Source organism: Anas acuta, chromosome 26 (assembly GCF_963932015.1).
Source record: "Anas acuta chromosome 26, bAnaAcu1.1, whole genome shotgun sequence".
Lineage (NCBI taxonomy): Eukaryota > Metazoa > Chordata > Aves > Anseriformes > Anatidae > Anas > Anas acuta.
In genome coordinates this window covers 1,520,352-1,546,577 of record NC_089004.1, presented here as the reverse complement: position 1 = coordinate 1,546,577, position 26,226 = coordinate 1,520,352, and the positions used below count along the sequence as shown (strand labels likewise).

The window sequence follows — 26,226 nt, the reverse complement described above, 5'->3', positions numbered from 1 at the left end:
GCCAAAATTGCACCATTTAGGCAGGTATGCTCATCATGAGCATCTTTCTGCCCACCCTGCCTTGGGGCTGTTTTCCACCACATCCCAGTGCTGCTGCGGGACGTGGCTTCATGGTGCTGCCCTCACAGCACAACCTCTTCAGTCACCCTAAGCTCCCCACAGGGAAGCCACGGCATGTGGAAGTTTGATTTGGGGGATTTGGGGGCTCATGAAAGCACAGAGCAGGAGGCTCTCTTCCTGGAAGAGTTACCTTTGCAGGAATTGTATGGGGGTTTGCTATTTATTTTAAGAAAATTTGATAAAGTGGGTGGGTTTGGGTGGTTCCAATACAAGTCTGATGCTGCTGAGATTTGGTGTTGGGTGCCAGCTCTGCCATGGGTTCACAAACAACCATGGGCCAGTACTGGCTCCACCAGAGTGTAACCCCCGGTGTAACTCCCCTGGGATGCTCCTGTGATAGAAACAGCAGCTCCTGGGTGCTCTGCTTACCCACAGACATCTGCTCCTTCAAATAAGCAGCATTGTTTCACTGGAATTTTACTGGAATTGGGCAAATTGTGCCCAGATTGACCGCCTGGGCGATGATGCTTTTGCTTCCCTGGCTTGTACCTCCTGCTTCCCTCTCAGTTTTCTCTGCCAATAAAACCTGCCTCTGAGATTGAGCCCTTGATCAATGATGGCAGGATCCATCTCCCATCACCTGCGTGGGACAAGAGCGAGGTGGCCGGGCCGGCCGGGTGGGGAGAGGCAGCCTCCTCGAGAGGACAATTCATCCTGAGTATCGGACACCAGCCGTCAGAGGGGACAAATGGCTCTCTGGAGGTGGCGAGCCTCCTCTGCCAGTCATCGATGTGATGCCGGTGACCAGGCTGGATTTAATGCCTTGCTTTGGGGCAGCCAAAGGCCAAGACTCAGCTGGAAAAGCTGCAGCTGACCTGACCTGGCGGTACCAGGCTCGTGGGGACCAGACCCACCCAGCGTGGGCTCAGCTCGCTGGGTTTTCTGTCCTGGAAAACCCTCCTGTCCTTTGCAACACTGCACCAGGCCATGGAGCTTTTAGGGCAGAAACAGGCATGTTTGGGTTGTTAGCCTTCACGGAGTAGGGCACGAGTCAGTTCCATGCACCAGGAGGAGGCTCTGCTGCCCTCGTCCATGCAGAACAGACACCTCTTCCCTGTTCCACCAAGGCAGGGTATCTTCGGGTACCCACGAGTGTTTTGGCCCAGGATCTGTTGAAGTCGGGGAAGATTTCTCACTGCTCCCCAGCCTCGGGGTGTGAAGGCCATGAGGACTGTCACATTCCACTCTCCCAAGCGATCAGTTCTGGCTGACCAGGGCACGCTCAGCAGGAAGGTGCCCAGTGGCAACTGAGAGTCCAAGTGATGGAGAATCCTTCTATAGCACTAGATAACTGCCGATGATTAATTACCCCTGCTTTTAATAGCATTTGCCTTGTTCCTAGCTTGAATCCAAGCAGCACAAGTGTCTCATTAGGTCTTTATCACAGTCCTCTGCCATCAGAAACCCTCCTCTATGTTGGTGTTTACGGAACAACCCCATCCTCACCTCTCCGTGTGGCCCCCTGGAATTGCCCACGACTGCTGCCCAGGACCTACCTTCATCAAGCGATGTCCAGAGGTGCCAAACCCCAGGCAGAGGCAGGGAGACACCGCGTTGCACATGCACAGGGGGCTTTGCCATGGCACAGGGCTCAAAGCAGAGCACGGGGAACAGGGACACCTTTCCCTCTGCTAATCGGGCTCTTGTAAAAGCCAGGGTGAACAGAGCAAACCTGGGCTCCTGCAGGCTCCCAGACCTGGGTCCCGCACCCCATGGGATGCTCCTCCAGCCCCCGCTCCCCCAAAACAGCACCGCACGAAGGCACCGATCAAGTGAAAGGTGGAAAAAGGTAATTAATCTACAGAGAAAAAAGTGTTAATACCTCTAAGACACCGGGGACACTGGCTGTCAGCTTCCACCAATTAGTCACCTAAAACCCTGCCTGTATGATCTCTGTGGTACAGCTGAGTTGATTACTCTAATTAATTTTGCATTGATCTGCATGGATCTGCAGCACCAGGGCCTATCACGGGCGAAGGAGGAGATGGATGCACGAGCCGGGGCGAGGAGGAGGGAGCGCGGCCGCTCCGCTGCCAGCAGCCCAGCTCCGCAGCTCATCCCCGTCCCTGCTCCCGGGGCTCCCGGGGCTGGAGGTGAGCCGGGCAGGGAGGGAGCTGGGCAGGGAGGGAGCACGGGAATCCAAAATGGCACATACTCAACTCCCAGCATTTTGGGGGTACCCTTTTCTGCCTCACACCCAGCAAATTTGCCCCAAACCCACTCTGAACATCCCACAAAGGCCCAATCCCTGGGTGGATCCATGTGGGGCAGGATCCAGCACCGTGCAGCTGTGCCACCCTGCCCAGCAGAGGATTATTTTCTCCTTTTCTTCTTTCCTTTCGGTACTTGGGGCTGCTGCCTGCAGTGCTGGAGATTTTGTTACCTATTTTCCCGTCTCCCTCAGCTACAGCTGGAGCCGGGCACCAGCGCTCATCCTCCGAGCCGATGCCTGGCCCAGTATCCCAGAGGATTTGCCAAGGAGCAGGTACTGGGACACCGGTCGTGCTCCGCACCCCTCTATCCACAGGCAGTTCTCTTGGTCTGACAGCTGGCTGCCTTTGATGTGATTTTTGCCACGGAGGCAGCAGCAGGCTTTGCAGGAATGCGGCCACTCTCGGCAGTGCTTTGATCTGCTCTTAACTCTCCTCGCGCACCCAACGATGTGGCCACCTCTCCACCACGCATAGCTTGCACACACACACAGCTCCCCAAACCCAGGCACCAACACCTGCCCCAAAACCTGGCAGCAGACCCAGCCTGGACTGAGGTATTACAGGACCCCCAGCAGCCCCCGAGCTCGCTGCTCCCCGTGTTCATGCCCAACCATCCCCTCCTTGCTCAGTGCTTTTAACCACCACCAAAAAACATTTTCCAGCCTGCCCATCTGGTGCTGTTATTCCTCTCTTTGCAATGCCACGTTCAGCTCAGGATTTGTTCTTCCTGAAGGAGGAAAACCGAGGCACGGAGAGGTGTAACCCCCTGGAGAGGATTAAGTAAGCAAGTGGAGCATTGTCCTCGCCCAGCCCTAGCACATACAGGGTTAGCTGCTGCCTTCATAAACATAATTTCCTGGGATTAATATTAAAAATGTTTCTAATGGCTCCCACTTGTTTACTAAATAGCCAGCGCAGAGATAAGTTATCAACTGCGGCTATAATTCGTTATTAATCAAATATTCAAATCAGTACTGCAGTTGGCCACAATGGGACACACACATAATTCTCCAGCTCTGGTAATAATTAATCTTTTCCCCCCCTTTTCTTCCCTTCACTTTGGACTCTTGCAAATATCTTTTGGTGTTAAGAGGTCCCCGGAGAGACCTGCCTCTAAATGAGGTGTAAAAATCTAAGCCGCACAAAAAATAGCATGCGGCTGGGATCGATATTCTCTTCACAGCTACATCGATTAACAACAATATTCTTCATTTATTAATTATGAAGGGGAATTTTCCATCCTTGCATCTCTTTCTGTGCTCGGGTTGGCGGGGCCCCGGCGCACCCCCCCTGTCCCTCCTTGTCTGCATCCCCTGCGCACCGGGGACCGGAGATGGCGGCTGTCAGGGACGGGGATGTCGCTGGGCAGGAGGTGTGAGCGTGGGGCTGATCGCACCGACATGGCCCCGCTCAGTGGGCTGGGATCCTGCATCACGAGCTGGAGCACGGGGGCTGCAGAGCGGCACCAGCAGTGCAGAACAGGGGAGGGAAGAGGCAGGGGGGGTCACAGCCTGCTTGCTGTCTCGGCTCTGTGCTGTATCCGATAGCTCCGATCCAGCTGCCTCCTGGGTGCTCCGCTCCTTCGGAGGCCGTTCCCAGCAAAGTCCCTTTTGTTTAAGCATTTCCAGTTCCTGCAAAGGGTTTTTGCTGGGCTGCGATGAAAACCTGCAAAGCCCCGGCAGAGCTTGGCCTTGCTGGGTGCTTGCTTTGCTTGCTTGGAGCACCCAAGGGTGCTGCAGCCTCCCCTGGCACCAGACGGAGGATGCCCCAAGGTGAAGGATTCTCCAGGACAATGCTCTGCACAGCTCACCACGGAGCAGCTCGTGTGGGAAAACCCACTCTTGCATCAGCAAGGAGGGATTTTTTTTTTCTCCTCTCGTCCCCAGGAAAGCTTGGGGTGGGCTGACACACCGGGGCTGCGCCTGCTGCTCCCTGGAGCCCCTGGGCTCTGCCCGGCTCCCTGGCTTCTGGAGCTGCTCTGTGAAACCCCTCTGTGAGCAGGGCTGAGACCACATCACTGCCCATTCCTAACAGCCGCATCAGGCCCAGTGTGTGCATTTCAAAATAAAAAGTTTGCCCCAAAGCCCTCTTTCTAAATATAAAAAGGACTGGCAGGATAGGTGCAAACACCAAGTGCACTTGCGAGGCACCGAGCACCGATGCTCGGGCAATCAGGGAGGATGGAGCAGCCGGGGCCGTTGGCTCCTGCCGTGGATTCTGGGGGTACCCGGTCCCACGGCTGTGTCCCTGCCTGCACAGCAGGCACACGTTGTACTTCAAAGTGTGTAATCGTTATTTAAAGTGAAAATTACCACCGAGCTCTATTAGACTTTAAAATAAAAATTAGAGATTTTTAAAATAGATTTTCCCTAACGAGGAGCGTGACGGATGGGCGTATTGGAGAGCGCGCGAGCGGAGTGCTGCTAAGTGAAATGAAATGGCATTAGGTAGCATCCCGCTCCCTCCCCACTGCCCTCCTCCCTTTAAAATCCATACCAGCACCGTCCTCCTGGAGTGGCACTAGGACAGGGGCCAGGACATGGCTTTCCCTCCAGGTTAGCATGAGCAAAGACATTTCCTCCCTTTGCACAGAAAGACATTTCCCTTTCCCTGCATCAAAGACAGCCCGAGAGGCAAGCAGCCCCGTGGCAGAAGCAAGCCCTCTGAATGCACCCACACCTCCTGCCACAGCACGTGTCCCCAGGAGCAGTGTGTGTCCCCAGGCACAGAGAGGCATGGCCAATGTCTCGTCCCTCCCCACCCTGCTGGCCTTCATTCCCAAACACCTGCAATTTTGAAGCAGAATTAGGCTTAGATGGCAAATTTCTATTAAAAATTCAGCAGGGTTAAAGTACTGTATTTTTCTTCTCTAGATGACCAAAACCTGAAAACTTTGTGACAGTGATAAAGGTCAGATCTGGCGGTGTGGAACAACATTCATTTTTTTGTTTGGTTTTCTTGCTCAAAGCATATTTGGCAAATCAACATTTGTGGCTTTCGTATTTGTTCCAACAAGAAAGCGTTTTCACAGGGAATGTGGAAATGAGGTCTCTGTAATTCCTACAAAATCCAATTGACGCTTTTCCTAGCTTCATTAAATGTGCTATTTTTACCTTGCCCGGTGTAATCCCTACCCATGCGTTGGTAGCGAAGGGGCTGGGACATACTTAAAGCAGCAGCTCTTCACGTGAAGTTCTGCTTAATTTCTGCTTTATCTTTCCAAGCACCTTATCAGCCGTTCTCAGCTATCTGCCTTCCGATCCCTCCCCCGTCACTTGTCAGCGATCACAGGGATGCTGAATGCAAAGATCCTTTCCCATCAAAACCTCAGTGTGGATGATGATCCAGCCCTTGCCTGCTTCTTCCCATGGCTTTGTGACGGGTGGGTTTGGTGCTGGTGGTGCTCAGCGCACTGGGGACCTTCAGAGGTCCCTCCCAGCCCTGTCTCCTGTGATGCCATGGATGGAGCAGGTGCGCGCTCATCCTGCCCTCTCCATCCGGGCACTGCTGGGAAGAGCAGGCTGCTGGGGGGTTCCTCCCTTCCATGGTCACCTCTCATTCAGCCCCATGAGCTGAAGAGTGTTGCCTCATCCTTCTGCCACCGTCACCATGACCCCAGCTCCTCCATCTCCATCCCTGGGGACCTCCCAGTTTGATCGGGCCCCACCAAGCGTTGTCCCAGCACAGCCAGTGGGTTCCCAAACCCCCAGGGTGAACCCGCTGTGAAGAAATGCCACCAAGAACTGCCAGCTCTTCCCTCTCCCTCCAGCTTGGAGTGCCACCAGCGACTCAAAGCTGCAAGGTCCCTGCTTTCACCCCCATGGTAGGACAAGGCTGGGTGCCCCTGCCAGCGCAAAGAGGGTGGCCAGGACGTGTGCTGGGAGGGGGCAGCACGGCTGGGGCTGGGGGCGATGGGGCTGGGGGCGAGGAGGCAGCTTGGGGCTCCGGCGTGAGGTTAGCACTGAATCCGCAAAAATCAGCGTACCTTGAAAAGTGCTCAATACGCCTATTGATCAGTCCTTTCGCCTTGATCAGTTTGCTGGTGTGTGCTGCCGCAGTGCTGCTTTCGGGAAGGGAGGGAGAGGCAGAGGAAGGAGGCAGAGGAGGGGGCAGGGAGGCGAAAGCACGCCTGCGCTGAGATGCTCCAACTTCCCAAGCCCAACTTCTCCTTCCCTTTGGGGACACCTCTTGCCACCAGGCCTGCTGGCCTCCAGGCCATGTCACCATCCAAGGAGGGCAGGTTGAACTCCAGCCTGGCACATTGGTTCAGGGCTGGGGGGAGGTAGGAGGGAAGGAGAGCAATCCCCAAAGCCTCCTTTCTCCTGTCCAACAGTGTTCTTGCCAAAGCCTCCTCAGATGCCTACAACTGGGCGTTCATCCAAAACCAAGAGCAGAAGCTAAGGGCCAAAATAGGGAGGGGTAGGTGTGGGATCCCTCCTGGCTTGGAGCCCACTGAGGGCACCCAAGGGAGCGTGGGGAGCTCGGGGGCACCCAGTCCTGCTCTCTGGAAGGCCTGTGCCTAGGAGTCACTGCACAGGAGCAGACGTGGGGTCAGGGTGTCCCATCCTGCCCAAGAACGTGTGCCTGGTAGGGGATGTCAGGTAGCAGAGGCATCCAGAACAGTGCGATGGGATGGAGCAGAGAGGGGAAGGTGGGTGGGTACCAGAGAGACCCTTTAGACCTGGACAAAGGAATATGTGAATGCACGTGCATGGGACCAGGACAACTTCAGGTGTGTGCATGGCCAGGGCAGGGACACCTGTGTCCTGCTCCATGCCCACCATCTGAACACCCTCAGCAGCCCGAGGGCTGCTGCTGGCAGCATGTTCTCAGGAGCAGCCACGGTTCTGCTCAGAGGACTGTTAAAGCACACTGGGCTTGGGAGTGGAGGGAGGTAAAAACCCACTCCCAAAGGTCACAGAGTTAATTTCCAGCTTGTGTCCCCCTCTCACACCTCGCTGATTAATAATTGAAGAAAATGTATTTCTTTTTCGGCTTGGCATAAATCAAAAATAAACACAGCATCCATATTCTGCCCCAGGGAGAGAGCAGGCACGTGGGCTGGAAGATGCTGAGCAGGCTCCACAGCGAGGTCCCCCCAGCCCCTCTGAGCCTCCTTGGAGCAGGAGGAGGCAGGGATGGCAGTGGGGGCTCTTTGGAAGTTGTCCGTGTTGGCTTTGAGCTTTTCCCATTGAAAATGGTGCTAAAAGGCTTCTTGAGACGAGACCTGAAGTGGAGCTGGGCTGGGACATAGTGCAGGGAAAGCCTGAGGTGTCCCCAGTGTCTGGGTCCTCAGGTCCTCCATCCATCCCTCCTGCTCCCACCCACGTCCTCCAACCCTTCTGCCCCAGCTGAGTTCCAGGCAACTCCCAGGGAGAGATTTTTGGGTTGCTGGAGTAGCACTGGGAGAAGCCACCAGCTGAAGCCCCAGCACACCTCGCCAGGGAGCAGAAGGAAGGGTGACAATGCTGCTCTGCCTTCACCAATGTCACTTTTCCTAGCAGGTCCTGAGCACCAACCATCCCTCCCCACTATTTGTTCCTTCTTCCATCCCTTAGAGCATCTCTCCTGGAGGGTTTTGGCTGGAGCATGGCCATGCTGAAGTTAACTGCTGCAGGCATCGTCATCCTTGGTTGTTTCTCTCTGTATTTCCCTCGTCCTCCTGCTGCCTGTCCCTGTGGCTGTCTGCGGGATCTGCCCCCCAAGATTTGGGATTGCTGGAATATTGATTTGCTATGAAACAATTGAATAATTCTCCCCTCCATGGGCATCCCAGGGGCCTCAGTGTGTGCAGGTGCTGTGCTTTCAATAGAAAAGACGATTGTGGCTTCTTGCACCTGAGGAACAGAGCCATGCTCTAGGAAGACTTAAAAATGACATCGGGAAGCATGGAGGATAAATCAGGATCAGGACCATGCCACGAAGGATGCTGGCGGGACACCCAGCAAGGCTCCAGCATCCTCACCGGGTGCAGCTCCTACGAATTCATCTCCTACCCAGAGTGGGTGCGTGGGTGCTGTCTGCAGCTTCGTGTCTGGGGGTGTCTCTGCACAGCTTGCACACACACACACACACACACACACAATAATGCAGATCCCCATTAAGGTGGAGCTTCGTTTTGCCCTTCTGGAAGCAGCTGAAGCCCTTTGTTAGGAAGATGGAGGTGTGCAGGTGCAGCATGAGGACAGGGCATGGCGTGCAAAGAGACCTCGAGGTGGCAGAGTTGCTGGAAAGCTGGGTGCTGTCACCATCACCCGCAGCACCCTCCTGCTGGGGCTGGGACCGGGCTCTGCACCCTACAAAAGCACCCCAGGGAACCCATCTGCTGCAAGCGATCCCGAGGACGTGGCCGTCCCCAGGGGCTGGGCTGCTCTGATTTCTGGCAGCCGCCTCCCAGCTCTCTTCCCTTTTGGTTAAATAAAGCTTTGGGCTGTGATGAAGCCCATTAAAGTCAGAGGCGAAGGTGTGGGATTGAAATGTAGGACAGCAGCCGCTGCAGAATGTGGTTGCATGGGATCGATAGGAAATCAATACCCAGCTCTGCTTCATGGGCTCCCGCCAGGCTCTGCCAGCCAGCGGCTCCGCTGCGCGCCCCGTGTCCCCAGCGCAAACACCCCGCATTGGGGACAGGGCTGGGGGCCGTGGGGACACCAAGAGCCCTTCTGCGTCTTGGGGGCTGCAAATTGACACCAGGGAAATGCTCCAGAAGTGCAGCCCCCGGCTCCCCACCACCCCACCCTGCACCTTGGGATGGTCCCGGGGCTCATCCTGCCCCAGGCTCCTGGCAGCAGAGCGGGTCCACGCAGCGGGGACAAGTCCTGGAGGCAGCCCTGCATCCCGCTGGGGCAACACGCTGGAGGACAGGGCTGATCCAGTTCCGGGGGAGGAGGCTGCATCCTCCAAACCATCACCATTGCCATCACCTGCGGCCAGCACGGCCCGGCGGGGAGACAGAGACACAAAGGGATCTATCAGAAATGATAGTTTAATTGGAGGGAGGTGAGCACAGCACTATTTAACCACCGCTGTGCATTGATGGATTGATCCGAGTCTAGTTACGCGCTGTTTGTGACATTTGGAGGGCTCCCAGCCAGCCTCCAGCCATAATTTTGGCTGGACACTGGGTGCTGCCTGGGGCTGGGCCCATGGGAATGGTGTGGGTGCCACTGTCACCCACCCCATGTACGAACAGCCTGTGGCTGAGCACCACCCCGCAGCCCCCTCGAGCTGTCCCCCCCTTCCAGCTGCTTTGATTTTTGTGGACAATTGCCTCTGTCCCTCCTGCAGGAGAAGGGATGGGGAGGGTTCTGCAAAAGCACCATTAAATGGTCGGTTCTGTCATCCCAGCTCATCCCCGTGAACACGGCGAAACCGTGCCATGATCAATCAGGGCTGAACATTAATTATGATTACACTCTGGGATCTGGATTGCGATTGATTAATTGATTCCTGGGCCCCTTGCAGCAGCAGACCCTTCATAGGAATTGCAGAGTGGTGCAATGGCTAGCCTGACCGTGGGCAAGATTTGGGGACAGGAGCACGGCGGATGCTCAGAAGGAGTAAGAGGATTGCGTTCTGGAGAGGAGAGAGGGAAAAGCCAGGTCCCTTCACCCGCGGTGCCCCAGCACCCATGGGGGACGTCATGTCACCTCCGTGCAGCCACCCGTGGCACAGAGGGGACATGGCCACTGGGGACCCTGAGAGCAGATCCCATTGGGATCCCATCCACACAGCTGGGCTGCCGAAGCCTCTTTGTCGCAGGGGCTGCGCCCCCCCCCCATTCCTCCCCGCTGCTGATTTCAATCGACCTGCTATTGAAATCAATGCTGGCCGTACCAAGCCCTGCTCTGGCGGGGAGGGGGGACGGGGCTGTGTGACCTAGGAGGGATTTTTCTGTCATTAGGCTCCTGAAGGAGATGCCTCGGGGCTGCACACGCTTGGTACATCCAGCAGCACTTCCCAGTCCTGCTCCAGTAGTGAGGGTGAGAGAACAAAGCTTCCCTGGGCACCCTGGTGGGGTCCACGAGCCCTTGGGTGTGCTGGGAATGTGGGACCCTGCTCCGGGCATCCAGGGGCCATCCTTCAACATCCTCCCCTCACCACAGCTTTAGGGCCATCCTTCCAGCTCAGCATCCCAACAAACTGCCCGACACGATGGCTCATCAGCTCCAAGGGGCTTGGGGTCCGGTCTGCATTTCCAGGTGTCGTCCCTGGAAAAAACACAGAAATGCATAAAGAGCAAATTCGTGAGCAAACACCTGCTAAACTCACCCGTGTGCTCCTCGACCCTTTCTACAGGCAGGGCTTGGGTACCAGGAGCAAGCTCACCCATCCCTCGTGACAAAACACCACCGAGCGATGCCCAGGGTGCCGAGCCGAGCCGCAGTGCCCGAGCGGTGGGAAAACAAACGATTTCAAATAAACTGGTATTAATAGGATATTGATAATCAGAGCAGGGCAGCAGTGAGGGGAAACAAGCAGGGGAAAAGCTTCCTCGTGAATCTCCAGGGGAATTTTTTCCAAAGGTTAAAAAAGGAAAAAAAAAAAAAAAAAAAAAAAGGGTGGGGAAGGCCATGCAGGAGAATTAATTTATTTTGACGGTAATTTTTCTGGTTGCCATTTAAGGCGGACACACGGGAAGTGCTGGGGTTATTGACATATAGACCGAGGAGATGGCAGGACCCCCATCCCCCGGCCCCTCTGCAGCAGGCTGTAAGTGGAGGGCCCGTGATTTATTTAGTATCCATGAATACTGAGTGAAATCAGAATAATGGGGCACTTAGCCGTGTTACTGAGAAATCACTATTGTGATGCAATTTACTTCAATTAATTAAGCCTTTTTTGTTACCATTATTCCTTGTTTTACATTTTGTTTTAAATTTCAAACGATTGGGCACATTGTGGTGGGATGCTGATCGCTGTAGTTACAGCCAGACGGCAAGAGGCCATAAATACCGGCTGCTCGCGCCGTCCCAGCCCCGTGGCCACCCCATGCCCCACTGCCCCCCCCAAAACCCAGCAAATGCCACTCAGCGCCAGCCCGCAGCTCCGGGTTTGGTGCATCGGTGGGTTGAACGGGACAGGGATACACCTGAGGATGCTCTAAATAGTGGTGAGGGATTTAGCTTGTGCAGGAAAAGCCTGGGATTTGGGTGTCTCAGGGGAAATGGAAATGGGAGTTTTTCTCCTGTTGTGAACTGAGAGATTCTGCCCCAGTTCTGGCGATGAGGAGAGAAGGATGAGGCCCCCTCTGTGGCTGCAGAAGGAGATTTTCCCAGGTGGGAAGGCATGTTTTGTTGCCCAGGAGGACTTTTTTTGAGTGTTCCCATGCTGCTTGTCCCACACTCATTCCTAGGAGCCCTGGACCAGGAGCTCTGGAGGGAGAAGCTCAGGGTGGAGCAGCCACCAAGGGGAACTGCAAAGCCCTGGAGGGGCTGCATCTCCATGCATGTGCTGATGAAGTGCTGTGTTTCTGCTTTCCCCTCCTGGTATGTCTCAGAGTGGGATAAAGGAACAAGGGCACAGCTCTGGTGGGCAGGGAGCGGGCACTAGGAAGTTTGGAGATTCCCCTGCCTGCCTGAGCTGAGCCCTGCATCCTGGTGGGCATCTCAGGGTGAAGGGTCTACAGTGAACTTGGCAGGTACCTCCCCAGAGCAGTGTCACTCTGTCTTCAGCCTTGATCTGTGGTTGGAATCGGCCCCTTCAGCAGTTACCTGAAACCCCCCAAGGGAGCTGAGACTTTGCAGTAGGGCACCCAGCACTACGGAGACCTCCAGCTGAGCAAACCTTCCTGATCCCCAGGGACCTGCTCAGTATCCTCATCCCCACTCCACCTCTGCCCTTCTCCCTCATCACCACCCACCAGCATCACACAGAGCCCAGGGATGCGAGCACACTAAAAGATATCTCTCGCTATTGCAGAGCAGCCAGGAGGTTTTTTCCAGCCCTCTGGGTGATACTGTTTAACCTCCTGTGATTTCTGTCCCCAGTGTAATCGTACCCACTGCTGCAGCGTAACACCTGGCCGAGAGGTATTGAAGTGGGGAAGGAGCAAAGGGGGGGGGGGGGGGACACCCCCACGAGGACAAGAAAAACGAAATCATGGGGTGGCTGCTGCACCCCAGCCAGGGGCTCTGAACAAGGGTCTGGTGCTCTCCCTTTAATGCAGGGGAGAAAAAATATTGGTGCCCTGGCCTCCCCCAGGAATAAATTCATACTGCCGTATTGATTCAATTTTTTTTCTCCTTTTGCCTGATTCCTACAGCCCCCTGGGTAACGAAGATTAAGCTCCAAGCCCTTCTGATATTACTTTGAAATGCAGAAATCTTCAGAAAAAGACACTGCATCTCCTCTCTTCTTGGAAAACAGCAAATATCTTTGGGGACAGGCTGGCACTTGCCTATCAGTTTCTTCTCCCATTTCTGGAGCGATCAAGGGCCACGTGTACACGCTCGCACCCATACACGCTCGCACACATGCGTGTGTGCACTGGCGTGGAGATGCCAGCCTCCCTTCTGCCCCCCCTCTGTGCATCATGTTCAGGATTCAAAGACTCACTTGATTTAACTGGTGTTAAACTGCAGCAGGGAGCTCGGGCGAGCGCGGGAGCCAGCCACCTTAATATCAGATCAATTAATTATCAGCCCTGTTATGACGAAGGCTGCTGAAATGTGGGTTGAGAGATCTCAGAGTGCAAGCAAAGAGCTCTCATTTCCCTGGTCCCGTAATCACTGGAGGCAGGCCTGGCCTGTGATCTCGGTTACACAGGCATAAATCTGGAGCAGCTCCAGTTATTTAATTGGTGTCACTTGGGAATTTCCAGCGATGCAGCTCAGAGCCCTCTGGATGGGAGCCTTTCCCTTCCTGCCAGCGATTTAACTCCCCCGACCGCAGCAATTGCTCAGCTGGGGAAGGGCGGTTGCTGGAGGCATCACCGTGCTCCGAGCTGCATGGTGAGATTTAGGAAGCTCTGAGGGTCCTGAGCCAGTGAATTGCTGCAGGAGGATGAATGTGGGGGGAAGGAAGGAAGGAAGGAAGGAAGGAAGGAAGGAAGGAAGGAAGGAAGGAAGGAAGGAAGGAAGGAAGGAAGGAAGGAAGGAAGGAAGGAAGGAAGGAAGGAAGGAAGGAAGGAAGGAAGGAAGGAAGGAAGGAAGGAAGGAAGGAAGGAAGAGGGGATGGAGATATTGCAGGAGGAAGTGTGGGGATGGAGCAGGGAGCAAAGTGGCCCCTTGCAGAAGGGAGGGGAAGACAGGGACAGGGACAGAGACAGGAGCGGGGGCAGAGTGGTGTTTTTTAATACAGGCATGGTGTATTCACTTTCCAGGCTCTTGGCTGGCAAAGAGCTGGTGACTGCAGCCCCTCATGCAGCCTCCAGGCACTGGAGGTTTTTGCATAAGCCTGGACCCAGCTGCGTGTCCGGGAGCTGCCAAGCCAAATATTCCAGCATTTGGCCATATTCAGGCTCTTCCTTGGGCTCATCCTCACGCTTCTCACAAAAGCAGATCCTTAGGGCTTTGGTATGTCCCCAGCTACTGCCCTGTTCCCCTTTGACATCGCTGAACTCAGTCCAGGCTCCTCCTTTCCAGTTCTTCTCCCAACATTTCCCATCTTCCTGCAGCAAAGACAGGTGCTCTCACAACTGAGCCCGAGTCTGCTCCTCTTCTCTTCCAGAGCATCCCACATCTCCGGACCCATACTTTGGGCAGCATTTAAGGATTTTGGCTTCTCCCAGCCCCTTTCTGAAGGACGGTCTCCGTTCCCTTTCCCTATGGGGCATTTTAAGATCTACTTTCAAAGCCCTGGGGATCTGGAGTTTCCTGAATGTGCCCACCTCCACATCTGCATCAGAGGGGCTGCCCTGGGCATGTGCACTCCCCCACGAATATGTTTCCCCCAGAACTCACCTTGAGGGACCTTCTTGGCAGGTCTTGGGTGCCCAGAGGTGGTTCCAGGGGATGCTCAGGGATGCCGGGAGCCGCGCTCACCGTGTGTGTCCACAGGTCACCTCTCTGCCAGGCCAACCTGGGTTCTGAGGCACGGACTTTTCCCCTCCCCACCTGCAAATGAAGTGATATTCTGACTCCTTATTTTTCTATTGATAAACTTTATTGTCCTTTTCTTGCAAACCCTTCAGCAATTAAAAAGAAAAAAAAAAAGGAAGAGGAGGAAGAAGAAGACAAAGGGAGTTGATGTTTGACTGCTGGGCTATCACTTAAGTCCTTGTTCCTGTTTACTCAGGACTTATTAGAGCTCATTCAATGCCTATAGCATGGCTGGATCAATACCTGCTGGGAGCAAGAGAGATTCCGCTTGGCCACTGTAGCCCATGTTGCAGAATTGATCTGCTTGGCTGCTGCAATCTGAAAATCCATCTTTTTGCGCTCTCTCCCTCTCTCCCTGCAGCCGGGTTGCCAAGCAACGGGGGCTCCTTCGGGCGGCCATTGGTCAGCGGCGCGGCCGGCCCGCGGCCCTGCGTGGCCACTTGGCCACTTCGGGCCGCCATTCGTCCTCCAGGACGGCCGCGGGCCGTGGGGCGGCGAGGGGAAGGAAATCAATCGCACCTCACATTTAACCTTTCCGTACAGAAACAAGAAAAAAAATCTTTTAGAAAACTATATTGACCCGTTCCTTATCACTTTGCGCCACTGCGGCCTGCTCGAGCCGGGGCGCCGATGCCCGCGCGCGATCAAGTGAAGCACGTCCCCCGCTGAGGCGGATCGCTCTGCCACCTCGCCTTCCCCGGCCCTTCTCTCTCACCTTGGCCGGACACAAAGTTATGCCAGTTTAGCTAAAGGTGTGTTTTTAAACTGATTTCATTAAACTGGGGCAAAACCTTTGTGCGGATGTACTGAAATCAATGTAAACCCCATTTACATCGATTTCGCTTCGCTTTGGCAAAGGAATCGAATTATACAAACCAATACCAACCTGCTTTAAAATGATTTAAGAGTGTCTACACAAGACCAATTTTGGCTTGCAATTTTGTGTGTAGACAAGGCCCATCCCTCCTCTCCAAAGAGCCATTCATTAGGCAAATCCCTCTGCCACAAAAGCCTCTGAGCTCTTGCTGCCTCGGCCTCCCCAGCGGCCTCCTCCCGGCAGCCTCCAGCTGCTCATCCCCGGAGCGGTGCCCAGGACTCGCTCCCAATCCTCCAGCTGAATCCCCAGGGCAGGGTGGTTGTTCCCCAGGTGCTGCACATACCTCAGCACGGACACTGATCCTGGTCAAAATCCCTCCTGCCGCAAGCCCCTGTGTTCTCTGTGCGTGAGCGCGCCGCCCGGCAGCGCCTTTCACTCAGGTCCCCAGCTGGTGCTCTATCTAGATCCCGACGTCTTAGCACAAGAGTGTTATAATCCCTGGCTTGTGATTGTCTTATCTCATCGCAGCAAAAGGACAGAGGGGTCAATAGCAGCACACGAGTGCTCAGAAGTGGACACTCAAAGCCGAGTGCCAAAACCGCTGTGAGACGCCTGTGTCAAGTGGCCTCGTTTCCTCCAGCGCCAATCGCCTCCCTTAAATGCCAGGGTGAGCTGCACTCCTCCAACATCAGCAAAGCCAGCCACCTGCCCCAGACCCCAGAGACCCCCAGCAGAGGAACTTCCCAGGCAGAAAACATGAGCCTGGTGCTTGCTCAGCAGAGCTGGAGGCTGACCCAGCCCTCAGCACAGCCCCTTCAAGGCCCATTAATATCAGGGAACCCCACATTGGGATGTCCTTGTTATCACCGGGTCAGGGGCTCTCCATATTACCTCTTTTGTGGGTTCAACACACAGCTCCAGGACTCTGAGACTGAAATGTCAGTGCCCTACATCCATGCATTTTGTCTGGGCCAAGGGAGGCTCACCGACGTTGACGAGGACCCCAGCGGCCGTGCTTCCAGCCACGGCAAGCAGGCTGAGGGCACCTCACCTTCAGCCAAGGAGGAATCATCACGGAATGTACATATTATTATCTTATTGAAAGATACATAATATTTGAATAATATATTATTATATTATTTGAAAGGTATGTTATTACCTTATTGTAAAGAACAAAATGCCATTGGTTTCATCTCAAGTAGAAGAGCTGAATGCAACTCAGCCCAAGGCAGGTGCAGTTACAAGCTCTCTCTCTGGCTTTACATGCAGGCACCCAGACAGGGCTGAATTTCAGTCCTATAAATGAGACCAGTCCTTTGCCATAAGAGCCATCCTCAGCCTGCTGCCATGATTTTCTTCTCTGCAATCACCTTTTTAAATTTTCCCCTGCTACAATAATATTTCACTTTTTGCACAGAGGAAGGTAGACTCAGACCCCTTCAAGGAAAGGCACGGCAGCACAAGAGCCCTTTTGGTACTGGCCCCGCTGCTGCATTGCCCTCATTCTGGGAACATATGAAGCCCTTCCCCATCCAGCACAGATCATGACTACTCCAAAAGTTTAGAAAATTTGAAAAATGCCACTTCATCAAAACTTATCTTTTTCCCCAAAGAGCCAGCTGTTTCATTAAATCTCCCTTTTCAAACATTTCATTGGACATATGAAAAGAGTGGGAGTCATCAAATTGCCCCATTTCAACGTTTTCCAAAAGAATCATTTCCTCTTCCATCCCTGTGTAATGTGTTTTTTTTTGTTGTTTTAAAATCATGATTAATTTACACTAAAAGGAGATTTGAAAAACTGCCCAAGCTGAAATTTAGCTACTATTTTAAAGCTTGTCAAAACCACCTGCTTTGATTGACAATGTCTGCATTTTTTTTTGATTATTTTTTTTCAATTTTTCAATTTTTCACTTTTTCCCTAATTGAGGAGGGGGAAGAAATTAAAATCCACGCAACTTCTCACAGAATGAGGAACCCATTTCCTGCCAGCTCCCAAAACTCTTCTCCAAATTTCCGGGGGATTGAAGAACGTACTTATGGGCTCTGATGATTAGCAACACTTCCTCGAATTGGGGCAGCACTGCTCTCTTCCCACTGGGATTTTTTTCTGATATTTTGTTTTATCTGCATGTTAATGGCTGCTGAATGATCACTTTACTAAGCAGTGCATCAACCCCTTGCAAGCCGTCTGCCCCAGGTTCTGCGAGAACTCCCCACGCCAAGAGGACGGCTCAGGAAGACCATTAACTGATTTTTTGCTTTCACTTAGAGCTTGCAACATTGACATGCCTGCTCAATATTTGACAAGCTATCCGCTGGCCCTGTCCACTGCTGAGATCTGAGCAGCATCTCGGGAAAATATTCCTGTTCTTTGCTGCCACAGAAACCTGCCTTTTTGATCCCGAGCCATGGCGGTCCTGATGGGGCAGATCCTTCCCCCACCAGCTGCCATGGACTGGGAGTAGCTCTGCCTTCCAGAGCCAGTGTGATGGGGAGCAGGTGTCCCCGGTCCTCAGGTGGCAGTGGTATCCCCACGATGGGCATAACTGTGGCCACCCTCCCCTCCTAGGCACACGCCGGGCTCTGAGGGTGTTTTGTTCCCCCTGAAGTTAAGCAGACACACAAGCACTGACGGGCAAGGGTGCATGCTCATGTCCCTGAGCGCACACTGCTGTCCTGTCACTTGTGGCCATCAGGATCTGCCTGGGCTCAGGCACCTGCTGCCTGGTTTGGGCTTGGGCCATAGTCTTAAGAGAAAAGAAGGGGTGTGGCATCTTGCCCCATTCCCCTCCAGCAAGACCCCTAAATACGTGTATCATCTAAATATCTGCTTGGCTTTAAGGCGGAAAATAGACGCAAGCATCAGCTTCAGCACCCCATACACCTGGGTGCTTGGCAGACACCTGGCTTGTCCCGCTGCAGCATGCAGGCTGCATCCACAAACCCTTTTGGCCTTCTGACAGTGACTTGATCTCTCCTTCACACTGACCCGGGGTTGTGTGGGGACACGGTCCTGGGGAATTCAAGCCGCGCACTTTGATTTGCTTGAGCGTAATGTGCCGGGGTGTTTGGCTGAATGAAGATGCATCACTGAACCGGCGCCAGGAGCAGGCATGCAGCCGGCACTGAGATGCAAAGAGCAAGCGGGGAGGGTTCCCCTTCTCTGCAGATCCCGACGAGGTCACATGTCGGGGAGATGAACCCTTCATGACTGTTAAAAATCTCGAGTCTGGAATTGCAGGGGATTATCTGGCTGTTTTATTCTCCGCTTGTTTTCCATTGAACATCTTCCGCAGACGATGAGAGGGAGAAAGAGGAGGTGGAGGCGAGCAGGAGGGAGGGGAGGTGGGAGAGAGTCAATTGACAAAGTGAGGTTATTAATTTTTCAGAAAAGAAAATGCATTCTACATTTTGAGGAGAAATATTGATACGTGGTTTAATGCTCTTTTATTTCTTTCACTCTCTCTTCTTCACCACTCTAGTTTGTGTTCTGCAGGTCCTGTGTTTGCAGAAGCCCCTGTCTTCAGCAGTAATTTCTTGACTATGAACCAAATCTCCTTGGAGGCAGCTTCTCACTCCTTTCTGCAGGTTTGAGGGGAAGGAGGGTGCAGGATCAGTGCCGCGGGATGACTTCAGGGGCACGGTGCATCTGCCTTCCCTCAGGGGCTTGGCATCCTCTGGGCTGAGGTGTTGTTTGAGGCAGGAATTCTTGCAAGCCACCAAACACCTGAACGCCTCCTTTCAAATTCCCTTTGAAGCTGTGGTTATTTGGGGGGGGTGGAATAGAAAGCCCACGGTTCTATTCCCATCCTCCCTCGCTTTCCCTGCTCAGGTCTCCATGGACATCGTGGCTGGTGCTCTGGCTCATTGCAGCTTTTCCAACCTCTTTTTGCTCTTCAGTCTCCTCTGCATCTTTCTTCATCTTTCTCCACCTGCTCCTCTGCTCCCCTGCTCCTTCCTCCTGCATTATTTAACTTCTGGGGCTCCTCACCCACCAACATCGGCCCCACTGGCCCAAAGTCTTCCTGAAATGCCACACACAGCAAGGACCCCAGAACCTGGTGGAGAAAGCAGACCTACAAAACCCCCGCCACATCCAGTTGACACCCGTTCTGTTTGTGCACCAGCTGGATAAACTGGCCAGAAAATGCGGTGTCTGGAGCAAACGTGTGCATTTAGCCCTTTTAACCCTACATAAATGAAGGGCAGGAAACAAAAACTTCATCCATTAATGTAATGACAGGTATTTCCCTGTTCTTAGGCTGGGCCTAGTCGAGCAAAACACTTAAGTACATGATTAATTTGAAGTCTAAGAGACTTAAGCATGTGCTTAAGCGTTCTGCAGCCCTGGACCTAACAACAGAGGTTTCTACAGAGCAATCCATGCTCATGACATGTTACAGTGGTAGTTAGATGTATGGATTAAGGGTGCCATAAACAGTTGAGATATTCTGTTTAAACAATCATTTGTTGACAAGACTATTCTAAGCCCATCGAATCCCTAAGTGATAGATGTATGTTGTCTTTCTGAGTCTCATGCTGTATCAGCCATTGATTTTTTCAGCCTGGATGCTAAGGTAACCTTTACCTGAGAGCTTAAGCAGAAAGCAATGGGTGTATGCTCACCGTGCCAGCCACTGTTTGTATTGCTGGAGCGAGAACAAAGCGAGGGCTCATCTTCACATCCATCCGCACTGCATGGGGCTGCCCTGGGCTGCTGCAAGGCCAGCGATGAAGCAGCCCTCTCGGCTGGGGTTGTTCAGTGCTGTCACGGCACATTCATGGAGCTGCCTGGGAGCTCTGGCCAGGGGATGTTTCCTCAGCCGCAGACAGGCAGCCCCTCCCCAGGGTCCTGCTCCTGCCCCAGCCATGTCTCGGGGCGGTTTCTCATCCCCAACCCACCCGGCCACCCAGGGGAGGAGCCCCGTGTCCTTGCCATGCCAGCAGCTCACCACTCAGCAGCCATTTCAGATGTTTGTCCCCAGAGACCCACGGGTGCCCCAGCAGCTCCATCCCCATGCGGGCACCGTGTCGGGATGCCCTTCTCTGAGATCTGTTTTAATCACATTTATACAGTGTAACCAGGGGAAGGAATCTATTGACAGTCTGTCTTCACATTTCTGTCAATTCTTCCGTAGACATCATTAAATCCAAGAGTGGATCTTAATTTAACGTGTTAGCTAACGGGTTATTTAATTAGTTTTCAATACCCCCCCCCCAAAAAAAAAAAAAAAAAAAAAAAAAAGAAGTAGGTGGTGGGGAAATGGACTATGTATTAAGGGAAGAAAAAAAAAAAAAAGCAAAAAAAAAAGAGAGAGAGAAAGAGAGCAAGATGATGAGCACATCCAGGTTTCCCGGATCTGCAGAGAAATTGTCTCCTCAGCCCCTTCGCCCCTTCTCTCTCACAAGAAAGAGCCCTGTTGCGTTTCCCCTTCTCCCCACTGTGTTCAATAATAAATGAAAATGGTAAAAAGCAATTCATACACAGGCTAAGTGTCTGGATTTATTATCAAGACAATTACACCGAGGAGAATTCCCGGAAAATTACTCTTCGAAGTCTTTCTCTGCCACCCCCTCCTAGTTTGGATAAATACAGCAGCAATTACTGCTGCAGGAGAGAGGAGGGCACGGGGAGAGGGGTGCCACCACTGCACGCCCCAGCCGGGCTCGCTCTCGGGGCGCCACCTGCCATCGGGGTGGCTTTGTGCCCAGGGCAGGGGGGTACTTGGGGGTGTGGGTTTGGGGGGAGCGGATGCATGTTTCCCATGGACGAGGCTGTGAGCTGGGTATCGATTATGGCCAGCTGGAGCTCTAAGCATGTGTGTGTGCACGTGTGTGATAGCTGCATGTGGCTGTGAGCTGCTTTGGGTTATTTTAGTGAAAAGCACTCCGTGACCTAGGGTTGGTGTGGAGCAGGCCTGGGCACCCATCCAACAGGGACCTGGTGCCCAGCCCCACTGGGCCCAGTGGAAACAGCTCTGGTCTGACTGGGGGTGGCAGGTCCCTACCTGTCCACATCCCTGCTTCATCCCTTGTTCCTGCCTCACTCCCTATTTTCCCTCATCCCCAACCCTGCCTGTCCCCATCCCTGCCTCATTTCCCTTTTTTCCCTGTCCCCATCCCTTCCTCATTTCCTTTTGCCCTGTCCCCAACCCTGCCTGTCCCCATCCCTGCCTCATTTTCCTTTTTTTCCCTCTACCCTATCTCTGCTTGTCCCCATCCATGCCTCATTCCCCCTTTTACCATTGTCCTCATCCCTGCCTCACCCTTGTCCCCATCCCTGCTTCAGTCCCATCCCCACCTTTCACCCATCCCATCCTGTTCCTGACTCATTCCCATTTTTCCTCTTCCCACAGCCCTGTCTTGTACCCATCCTCACCTCGTACTGCTCCCTGTCTGTCCCTTGTCCCTGCATCGTGCTCATTACTTGTGTTCATCCGAGCCTTGTCCCCATCCCTGCCTCATGTCCCTGCATCGTGTCCCCATCCCTGTCTCATGTCCCCATGTCCCTACCTCATGTCCTCATCCCTCCCCATCCCATCCCCACCTGTCTCCTGACCCCACCGCTGCCCACCCCGGGCCATGCCCGGCAGCGGGGCACATCCCCGGGGAACAGAGGCACTTGTTGAGGAGACAGAACCCAAGGGACCAGGGAAGGGGACAGTGCCCCCCGCCCCGCACCCCCTCCCCGGGCCGCTCCGGTGCGACCGAGTCGGAGCAAACGGCACCGCAGGGGCCCGGCCGTGCCCGCCCCACTGCCCTGAGGCTTGGGGAGAAAAGTCTCCAAAAATAGGATCGCCTCTTTTCGGAAAAGCAGAGATGGTTCCCGAGCTGGGAAAACGAGTCGTGCTGCAACAGGAAAAAAAAAAAATGCCGAAAATATTCAGAACCGCGAAACGCGGATAAATACACTCGCATATGGATAAAATAAATACCATCTCCATCCGAATACATACCTTGTAGATACACAGGATGTATAATACAGATATTATGTACAAAATAAGTGCATTGAATGCCTGATTTCGGCTCACAGCACTGGGCAGAGCCGTGCTGCGGAGCGGAGGACAGCTCCCGGTTCGCCTCCGCACGGGCGTTTTCCACCGCGCCGGTACCGGGCGCCCTCCCGCAGCCCCGGGACCCCGTGCTGGGGCACCCCAAAGCCGCCCACGATGTTCCGGAGCTTGAGGGGGGCACCTGCAGCTTTTGGGGAGCACCCGTGGGTGCCAGGCACCGGGCTCTGCCGATGGCACCGGGCGTTTTAACGCGCGTTGTTGAAAGAAAGGTTTTACCGGACATCGCCCTATGTGCTCGGCCCTGCCCCACTAAAAGTCGCCGTTTGGTGTTTTTTAACTTTTTTTTTCCTGTTTTTTTATTTTTTTCTTTTTTCCCCAAGAATGCTCAGACATTCGTGTTTGGGGATCCCAAATTGCACAAGGAGAGAAATGGCAAAATGGGATGCCCGGACCCGGAGAGGAGAGGGCAGAGCTGGGGGCAGCCCGAGGGGGGTTCCCAGCCTCACGCGCCCCGCAGAGCACCCACAAACTCGCTGCACTTCCCTCTTCTAAGCTTCTAAATCCTGCCCGGGCTCCGGGACGGCCGAGTCTGAGCGTGGGAAAGGCGGAAGAGGGGGCAGGAGGGAGGGAAAAAAATAAAATTTAAATTAAAAAAAAAAAAGGGGGGGGGGAGGAAATATCCCACCTCGGGTCTTGGCGAAATCCGAGTGGTTTTCACTGCCTTTCCCCAAAAAGCCCCGGCGGGGCCGTGCTGCTGCCAGGGTGTAAAGTTCAGGGCTGGTCCGCTGTGAACTTTTGAAAACAAATCGCTGGTGGAAGAGGCTCCCGGAGGTCCCCTCTGCCTTTCCCGGCGCTGGGGGCACGGCGGGGGGGTGCAGGGAAGGAGGCCGGGTAGTGGCCGCCGGTGGGTGCGCGGCCCCGGGGAGCGCGACCCCGGCCCCAAGCCGCGCCGCGCCGGAGCTCGGCGGAGAAAAACTCCGGGGGTGACATCGAAAAGAGCGGCCGCGGGTCCCCAAACCGCCCCCCCGGCGTGAAATTGGATGGGCCCGGGGCCCCCCGCCCGCTCCCCGCCGCCGCCGCGGCCCCGGCGCTGCCGGCCGCCGAGTTTTGGGGGGTATCAAAGTTTGGGGCAAACGAGAAAAGTGGGCGGCGAGCCCCAGGAGGGGCCGGCTCGGCCCCCACCCCCCCGCAGATTTATTTCCCCCCCTTGCTGCTGTTTTTCCTCCTTCCCCACCGACCCCGGGGGAAGACGAACGGCAAAATAGCGGGCGGGGGGCACCTTCCGACGGCCCCCCCCGGCCTGTCCCTCTCTCTAAATTCACCCGGTGTGTTTTTTACGGAGATGGAGGAAATTATTCGCAGAGGGTGGGGGGATAAAAATATTTCTACATCCCGCAAAAAGGAAAGGAAAAGAAGCCGCGAGCAGCGGGGAAAGGGCCTGAGCTCGCAGCTAAAAATTTTTCAAAGAGAAAAAAATAAAAGAAAAAGGAAAACGCCGAAGGTGCAAACGGGCAATGGGGGGCGGCCCGGGGGAGCGGGGGTTTGGGGCCCAGAAAATGGTTGTGGGGGAAAGGGCTGGAGCCCCCCCGCCGGCCCCGCTGCCGAATTCCTCCCCGAAACGCCAGAAAGCCGAGCTCAAGGCGCAGGGAGACGCCGTGAAATCGGGGAAGGGAAAATCGTACCCAAAAGGTCGGGAGGGATCTGGGGGACGGCAGGAGCGTGGCTGCCCCCGCCGGGGCTCCGCGGAGCCGGGGGGCGCGGCGGGGGCGGGGGGGGGCCGCGGCGGGACCCCCGCGGGACGGGGCCTCGGTCCTGGCGCTGCGCCCCCCGGAGCGGGTTTTTCCCATATCCCGCTTGAACAACCCCAAATCCAGGTGGAACTTTTTTGTTCCGGCGTCGCTGGCTTTTCCTGCCTTGTTTTGTTTTGGAAGTGAAAGCGTTTGAATCCCCTTCAAGAACCGGTATCAAAGTCTCTTTTTTTAAAAGCTATTGATTGCAAAAGTCTTATTTAAACCAACACATTTTAGTTTCTCACATTTTAAAACATCATCTGGGGCCCATTGTATGGAAAATCGATTAGCAGAAATTGCCACGCTCTTTGCCTCCCGCTTGATTGTTGTAAAATCGAGACATCCATAGGCAAAGGCTGGGCTGGGAAAGATTTGGAACCGAAATGAAAGGGTTTGCAAGGAATCTATAGGCACTAAATAATTCACCTGCCAGGCGATGGTGCTGTTATTTTGAAGCCTTAAAGAACTTTAAGGAACTTGATTTCCTATAGGGAAGTGCCATGGCGGGATGCGCGGGGCTGCGCGGGAGCCACGTTGCCGCTCGCTCCCGTTCCGTGCCTGGCAAAACCAAAAGCTTTAGCCCCTGGGCTGTACCTGTCCGCCGGCTGCCACAACCCCTGCCCGCAGGTGCGCGTCCCACTCCTCTGGATGTATTTCTGGCCGTGGCGCTTGGGTTTTCGAGCTCTTCCTAAGTGTGTGGGGGGGAGCGGGGGGAGGGGGGGTGCGGAAATACAGAGAGATTTGAGCGCAAAACCAAACGGCTGGAGTGCAGCAGCGCGGACCCGGAAGGCAGGGGTAGAAGCGGGGAGGGGGCAGCCGTGCCCCCCCTGCCCTCTACGCCCCTTCCCCACCGCTCCCGGGGCCGCTGCCCCCTGCCCGAGCTGCTCGGAGCGCCCCGGGGACGGTCCCGGGGGAGCGGCCGCGAGTCCGGTGCGGGCAGCCCCGAGCACCCCGTTCCCCCCGGGGGGCAGCGACGGGCGGCCGGGGGGTGCTGAGAGGGCTGAGCGCTGCCAGGATTAATTCTTGCTTTTTTTTTTTTTTTTTTTTTTTTTGGGGGGGGTGGTTATTGGCTCCCCCCGCACTGCGCCTCTCTCCCCTCTCGTCCCAGTCGGCGGTCCCTTCGGGTGCTCTGCCCCGTCCCCCTTGTCCCCAAGGCCGCGGGGTTGCGGGGGGGGGGCCGGGTGAGGGCCCCAGCTCCCCCTCCGCACTTACCGCCCCCGGCTCCGCGCCTCGGGGTGCCGGCACTGCCCGGCTCCTCTCGGAGAGCTGCCCGGGCGGCTTCGGAGGAGCGGAGGGATGGGAATTAAATAGAGAGAGGGAGCTCAGGAAGAAAGAGGAGGCGAGGGAAGGGATCAATAGCATCCAGCTGGCGAATGGAAAGAAGGGGAGAGGGCCCCGGCCGCCTCCGAGCAGGCTCCGCGTTGGGGCGCGCAGCGACCGCGGGCAGAGCGGTGCGGGGACGGGACCCTGCGCGGGGACGGGGCTCAGCCCCCGGCCATCCCCGCGGCCTCGGGGCGCTCCGAGCCCTGCTCGGGAAAGCGGAGAGGGAGGAAAAGCCCGGAGGGGTTCACCCGTGCCAGCAGCGGCTCGGGCCCACGGCCCGGCCCCGGGCTGTGCCGCCGCCTCCCCGCTCCCCCGGCCCCGCACGGCTCCGTGCCGCTCGCCTAATGATATTGCATCGATCGGGGAAGAGCCGGGGGGAGGTGGGAGGTGGAGGGGGTAAAGGGGGGGGGGTGCGCGGAGCTACCGCATTACTCAATTATGTCGCACTAATTACTAAAAAGTCTCTCTCTTTTTTGTTGTTTGCTTGGTGCAAAGCTCGGCGGAGGGCAGAGTCCAGCGCCTGCCCCGGGGGCCCGCTGCTCCGGGCCCGGTTGGGGCTGGGGAGGGGGGGTTGTGGGGTAAGGGGGGGGGCCGTGTCACCGTCCCCCACCGTCAGCCCGGCCCGGGGCCGCTGCGCGGGACGGAGGGCGCGCTGGGCAGCTGCAGGCTGGGATCTATCGATGGGCGGTCGATGGGCCGATCGATGCGCTATCGCCATTATTACACTCGATGAAACCGTTTCAGACGCGGCTGCTTCAGCCCTTGCTCGTTCTCCCCCCTCCTCCTCCCTGCGCCCCCCACCTCACTCCTCCACTACCCCCTTAGCCCTCCCTTAACGCCCCCCCAATCCCTTGATCCCCTGGCGCTGCCCAGCTCCGGACCCCCCAGCGCAGCGCTGCCCGGCTC

At 55.3% G+C, this 26,226-nt stretch overlaps 1 long non-coding RNA gene across 1 annotated transcript; it reads right to left on the bottom strand.

Moving 5' to 3' along the window:
• Nucleotides 1–9,132: 9,132 nt before the first annotated feature.
• LOC137844860 (uncharacterized) lies at nucleotides 9,133–25,688 on the bottom strand. Its single transcript, XR_011090032.1, has 3 exons — nucleotides 24,592–25,688; nucleotides 14,237–14,389; nucleotides 9,133–10,543 (listed from the first exon to the last, which is right to left on the bottom strand). It is a non-coding gene; the product is annotated as an uncharacterized lncRNA (long non-coding RNA).
• Nucleotides 25,689–26,226: the final 538 nt, after the last annotated feature.